This window comes from Equus asinus, chromosome 8 (genome assembly GCF_041296235.1).
Source record: "Equus asinus isolate D_3611 breed Donkey chromosome 8, EquAss-T2T_v2, whole genome shotgun sequence".
NCBI lineage: Eukaryota > Metazoa > Chordata > Mammalia > Perissodactyla > Equidae > Equus > Equus asinus.
The window spans coordinates 43024315-43030428 of record NC_091797.1 but is presented as its reverse complement, the minus strand read 5'-3'; the positions used below and the strand labels follow the sequence as shown (position 1 = coordinate 43030428).

Here is a 6114-nt window from a genome sequence, read left to right as displayed (position 1 = left end):
TCTTTAATGCCACCTCTACTCTCCTTCTCTAATTTGCTAAAATTTCTTTCTGAAAGTTTTATGACACTTTTTCCATAAGTTGTTTTTTTCTTTTATTTTTTCTTGCCTTTGAAGAGGGAGACAAGGAAGGTAAGTGTAACTCCTGAGGATTCAGAGATACAGTCAACATTTAATCCCAATTTTATGTCAGAGAGGTTACTTCCCATGTATGAGATGACTGAGCAAAGTTAATTTTTATTCAACAGAAAAGAACAAAAGAGGTACCTTCTTGGCCCGTACGGGGATCGAACCCGCGACCTTGGCGTTATTAGCACCACGCTCTAACCGACTGAGCTAACCGGCCACCTGATAGGCATCGACTTTTAATTAAGAATGTAATAAGTATGGGCATTCTTCTGTTTGTTTAAAATCAAAGAAAATCTATCTTTTCCTTTTCCAAAGGAGACTTTTGCTTTTAATTTTAACCAAGATCAAGTAACATTGTTTCTTCTAGCCTCTCTTTTGCTTAAGATTTCCCTTTTCCGCACTCCCGCGAAAAGTAAAAGACAAGACGAAACTCTGCCTCTGGTAGAAGAGAACTTTGTCTCTGCTGGAAAGTCGACTTTCTCTAACTCATCGATTTCGTCCCGAGAAAACGCAGGGAAACATTCACAACAGAGGCTTCCTTCTTCCCACCCTGGGAAAGATCTGGAAGGAGAAGCTGGTTGTCGGAGATTTACTTCCGAATGGGCAGATTATGAAACTGACCCTCCAGCTGGAATGGCTGCTGGGTTTGGTCCTGGCTCCCGGCAGGAGGATTCCTCTCCGTCCCAGAAGGAAGGAAATCTCCGGCAGATCCGGATTCCTAAGGACTCGGGAGATGCTCCTTCTCTGCGCTCCCCTAACGACGCCCGGAGGTGTGAATGTCTGCAGCTTCCCTTTGCGACTTTATTATCATTACCTGCTTGTGTTTCTCTACCTTTTCCTTCAGGACGAGGACTGTGCTGTCTTCATTCCTCTCTTACTCTCAGAGCCCGCATAGCTTGGTAGGTTCTCAGTCATTTAATTTAACGAATGGGGGAAAGGTGTCCAGGATAGTCATTTCTGCTACTGATCTGGTCTTTGAACTCGAGCGCGAGGATACCCTGTCAATTCTCACCAGGAATTTCCATTTTGTCTTCTTTCCAGAAAGTCACTTTCAACAGAAATCAATTCACCTCCTCCCCGGTGGCGTGTTGGTGGGAGATGGTGGAGAAAGATGCCCTTTAATAACAGCTCGGAGATCTCCGTCGGCCGGAGAGAACTTTCCCTCCCAGTTCCCGCCGCTCTCGCTCCAGGAAGAATTCCAAGGACTTCCTTCTCAGCCAGGCTCCTTCCGCGGCTCTTCTCATCCGGCCGCGCCTCGGGCTCCTGGCGCTCAACTCGCTCAGCCTCCTGCAACCCAAGGGTTCCCAAGTTCATCTTGGTGCGCAATGCTTTTGACACACGAAACACACAACGACTGCGATACACCCGAGTTTAGCAGATGCAGGGGTGTGTGTGTGTGTGTGTGTGTGTGTGTGTGTGTGTGTGTTGGAGGAGACAAGCCTGAGCTCTAGAGCCCTCGCAAAGATCCTGGACAGGCAGCTCTTCCTCCTGGACAATTTCCCGGCAACTCAGCGTCCCGCTCCGAGTTTGGTGGCCACGTAGGCCAAGGCCATTTCGAGTGGAAAGAGGGATACCGACCATTTCTGGAGTGACAATGGCACCCGCGAGCGCTCTAGATTTTCAGGTCACTTTCAAATTTCTTGGATTTCCATTCTGAAGGTAAAAAGAGAGATGCTCAGCTGGCCACTAGACCCCAGCAGCTGTGCAGACCTCCAAGCATTCCAGGGACGGACGTGTTAGACTATCCGGTCTGAGTGGGGTCTCTGAACCTAGTGGAGGCTGGGTCCAATAAAAACAAGATACAAACAAACGCTGAAGAACTAACAGAGCTTATGCGTTGTCCTCAGCCAAGTTGAGCTTTTAGCCTTCAAAATTTTGTTACCCATACCCCTCCCTCAAATTTTAAAGCTATACACCCCTGGACCTAGGCTCTCGTACTTCTTGCAAGGTCTTCCTGTGTCCCCATGAGTGAAATTAGTCGACAGTGGAATTTGTGTATGTAAGATAGAAAGCTATAAATATGAGCGACTCCTCCTAGCTTCACTGGACACTTTCTGTAGTCCCCTCAAACCCTACGCCTCACCACCGCCTGGACACACCCCATCCTGCCTCAACTTCACAGGCTTCCAGTCAAGTATTGCCCTTCAGTGACTGCTGATGGCTTCCAGAGCTCCTTCTTTGGGACTCATAAATGACCAGTCATGAATTGGTGAGAGCAGAGAGGAGATAAGGAGTGGAAATGTGTGTTGAGCGCATTGCCTTGTAATAAAAAATAATTTTAGTTTTAGAAATTTCTATTTAAATTAGCTACACCCAATTACTTTGTCAAAATCTTGATTCTGCTACAATTACACTGGCCCATTTAGTGATCCTTCAATATACCAGGCATAGTCTTACCTCAACATTTATTGTGCACTGGCTGCAACCTCTTCCTGCAAAGGCCTTCCTCAGATATCAAGTCTCCTTCCTTCTGTTCCTTGCTTCCTTATTTCCTTTCCCGCTCCCTCCTTCAGGTCTTCCTTTCTTACAGGTCATATGATCAATGAAGGTTTCAGTGAAAACCGCATTCAAAATTCCAAACAAACGCCACACTTTCAATATTACTTCCTTGATTAATATTTATCCACCACATTTATCAAGATCTCTATCTGAGATTTTTCTTTTGTTTATTGTCTGTCACCCCTCCTCTAGAATGCAGAACAGATATTTTTGTCTCTTTTGTTCACTGCTCTATTCCCAGTAACTAATACAAGAGCTTGACACATAGTATAAGCATTAGTTAAGTATTTGTTAGATGAATGAATGAATAAGTTAGTGAATTGTGCTTTCTTTACAGTAGGTAGGATGCTTGCCTAGTGAAAGGACCTACACAGGCATATTCCTGATTTCTCGTTATGCTGATGAGGCTAATGAAAAAGCTGGGAAAGAGTTAAGGTACTTTTAGATTCAAATGAAAAAAGTAGCAGGGCCCAAGTCTGGCATAAGGGATAGAGGGATATGCCGTGAGCCACTTTTGACTCTGTATGAAACACTCCATTGGAATTTTGTCTCTAGGCCATCAAAGTTTAATTAGAAAAACAAACTTTAGATAAATTAAATCTAAGGTGATTTGGTGCAGTCCAAGCTTCTCTTCTCAATTTTACTCACTCCCTGCCAGATCTTGTGCAGTATCATCATTTAAATATTGTCTATATGTCAGCAACTCACTCATTCATGTCTTCAGTCTGAACCACTTCTTTAAACTCCATGCTGGTGTATCAATCTGCCTAATTGATACCTCCAGTTGGAGGTCTTGCAAGACGCATCTCCAACTTAATATATTCAACATCAAACTCTTGATCTCTCCCCGCTCTAATACCTTCCCTCAGTTTATTCCGCTTCTCAATTAAAGACAACTCCATGCTTCCAGTTATGAGGCCAAAGGGGCTGGACTCTTCTTCAATTCCATACATCCCTCACTGCCCATGTAGAATCTGTCTATTTCTTTAAAATATGTTTAGAATCTAACCATTTTTCATTACCTCAACTGCTACTCTGGTGGTCCAAGCCATCTTATATCTGGCATGAAATTCTTAAAAAATATTTTAATAGTCTTTCTGCTTTACCTTTTCTCCTCTACAATATTCTCCATGGAGCAACCATAGAGAATTTTTTTTTACCTTAAGTCACATGAAACCATTCTCTTGTGGACAGGCAAACAATGGCTCTTGCTTCACACAAAGTCAAAGCCAAAATCCTTACAATGATGTGCGAGTTTTTTCTGCATAGCTCATTACTTCTCTAATCTCTTCACCTTCTCTCCCCTTGCTCACTCCATTGCCGTTACAATTGACTTGCTTCTCCTTGAACACAAGATATGTTTTTGACCCAGGGCTTTGCACTGAGTAATTCTTTTCTCTGGAACAGTTTTCCCAAACATAGACATGACTTGCTCCTTCACTTCCTTCGAATCTTAGTTCAAATGCCACCACATCAGTGTTAATTTATCTCAACATTACTCCTAGAATTCCTTTTTTGCATTCTTGCTTTATTTTTCTCCATAGCACTTATCATCTTTGAACACATTACAGCACTTGCTTAATTTTTTTCATACACCATTTTTTCTCCTCACTGGAATGTAAGTTCCATGAAGAGACAGGGAACTGTTTGAGGTTTTTTGCTTCTCCATGTCTTTATCTACAACAGTGCTGGCCACATAGTGAAAACTCAACAAATATTTGTTGAATTAATGCACCAAATTTATTGTTCAGGTTTGTATATTAGAAAAATGAATTCCGTTATTGATCTTCCCAGAGTCATAAAGATAATAAAAGTCATGTTTAAATCTCGCTGTCTGGATTTAACGCTTCCCAGCTTCTGATTGATTGTTGACCATAGTGACCTCTCTTTCTTGTGTGTCATAGGTTTGCAGACTTCAAAATCCTAACACTCATCTGGAAGAAATTCTTCCTATATAAAGTTGCATTATGACTGTTACTCATAACTCTTCTTGGTAAATGGAACAAGCCATTTTTGATTTAGAATAATAATGACCATTAGGGAAAATTTTAACATGTCAAAAACAATAAATTAATACATGTAAGAAGAACTCTAAAAAACAATTAGCACTACTCAGAAATGGAGTAAGCACATTCCACTCATCTCTCCCACTGAATACAATTGAGACTCTGGGACAGAATGAATGAAGCAGCTACCTGAGGACTCTGGAAAGTAAGTAAATGGTAGAGGCAGATTGAGGGAGAAAACCAGAACTAAAGTCTCACCAAACTGGCTGTGAGTTTCTCACTTCCTTTACTGAAGTAACTCCCAGACCAGACTCAAAGGCAGCCTAAAACCCAGAGCTGCTCCAGTCTTTGGGCAATCTTCCCTGTGGTTGGTGGCAACGGCAGCAGTAGCTATGCAAGCATAAAACTCTGCAGGAGGGGAAACCTCAACTCTGACCAGAGAAACTGCTTCCAAGAGTATGGAGGAAATCTGAACTGCTTTTAGTTGCTATCTTCTCACTGCCCAGAGAAAGACTCAGTTGAGTGAAGTGCACAGCAGAGAATGGAAACTAAATCCGAGGTCTTCTAGCCAGAGAACTAGGAAAGGGACCCACTGAGAGCTGGAAAGTGGGAGATTACAGAAAGGATCTCCGAAAGGTGAACTCATAACGTTATGTACGAACTTGGAGACTCAGTTCTAAGCTGTGCATGAATACATCTAACACTAAATGACATATCAAAAGTGTTTTTTTACTGCTATATGGAGATATAGTTTACCATAACGTGGATCCATTTTGAGTGTGCAATTCAATGATTTTCTTTTGTAAATCTACAAAGGTGTGCAAGTATTATCACAATGCATTTTTAGAATATTTCCGTTACTTCAAAAAGAAATTTCATGTCCTTTTGCAGTTACTTCTCATTCCATCCTCAGCTGCAAGCAACCACTAATCTACTTTCTGCCGCTAAGATTTGCCTTTCTCTGGTCACTTCATATCAGAGGAATCATACAATATATGGACTTTTGCATTGGTTTCTCCCAGTTGGCATAAGGTTTTTAGGGTTTATCCATGTTTTAGCTTGCATCACTATTATATTCCTTTTATTGCCAAATAGTATTCCATTGTACACCACAATTTGTACACCCATTCACCCACTGATGTATATTTGGACTGTTTCCACTTTTTGGCTAATATGGATAATGCTGCTACGAACATTTGCATACAAGTATTTGTGTGGACACATGTTTTCTTTTCTCTTGTGTAGATGCCTAGGAGTGGAATTGTATAGTTAAAATTATGTTTAATCTTTTAAGAAACTGTAAAACTATTTTCCAAAACAGCTGCACCGTATTATGTTCTCTCCCAGGAATGTATATGAAGGTTTCAGTTTCTCTACACCCTTTGCTATTGTCTGCCTTTTATAATATGGACATCCTTGTGAGTATGAAGTAGCATCTCATTGTGATTTCAATTTGCATTTCTCATGTGACTTATGATGTTGA

The 6114-nt window shown here is 41.5% G+C and overlaps 1 non-coding gene across 1 annotated transcript; it reads right to left on the bottom strand.

Moving 5' to 3' along the window:
• Positions 1–269: 269 nt before the first annotated feature.
• Positions 270–343, bottom strand: TRNAI-AAU (transfer RNA isoleucine (anticodon AAU)). Its single transcript has one exon. It is a non-coding gene; the product is annotated as a tRNA-Ile (tRNA).
• Positions 344–6114: the final 5771 nt, after the last annotated feature.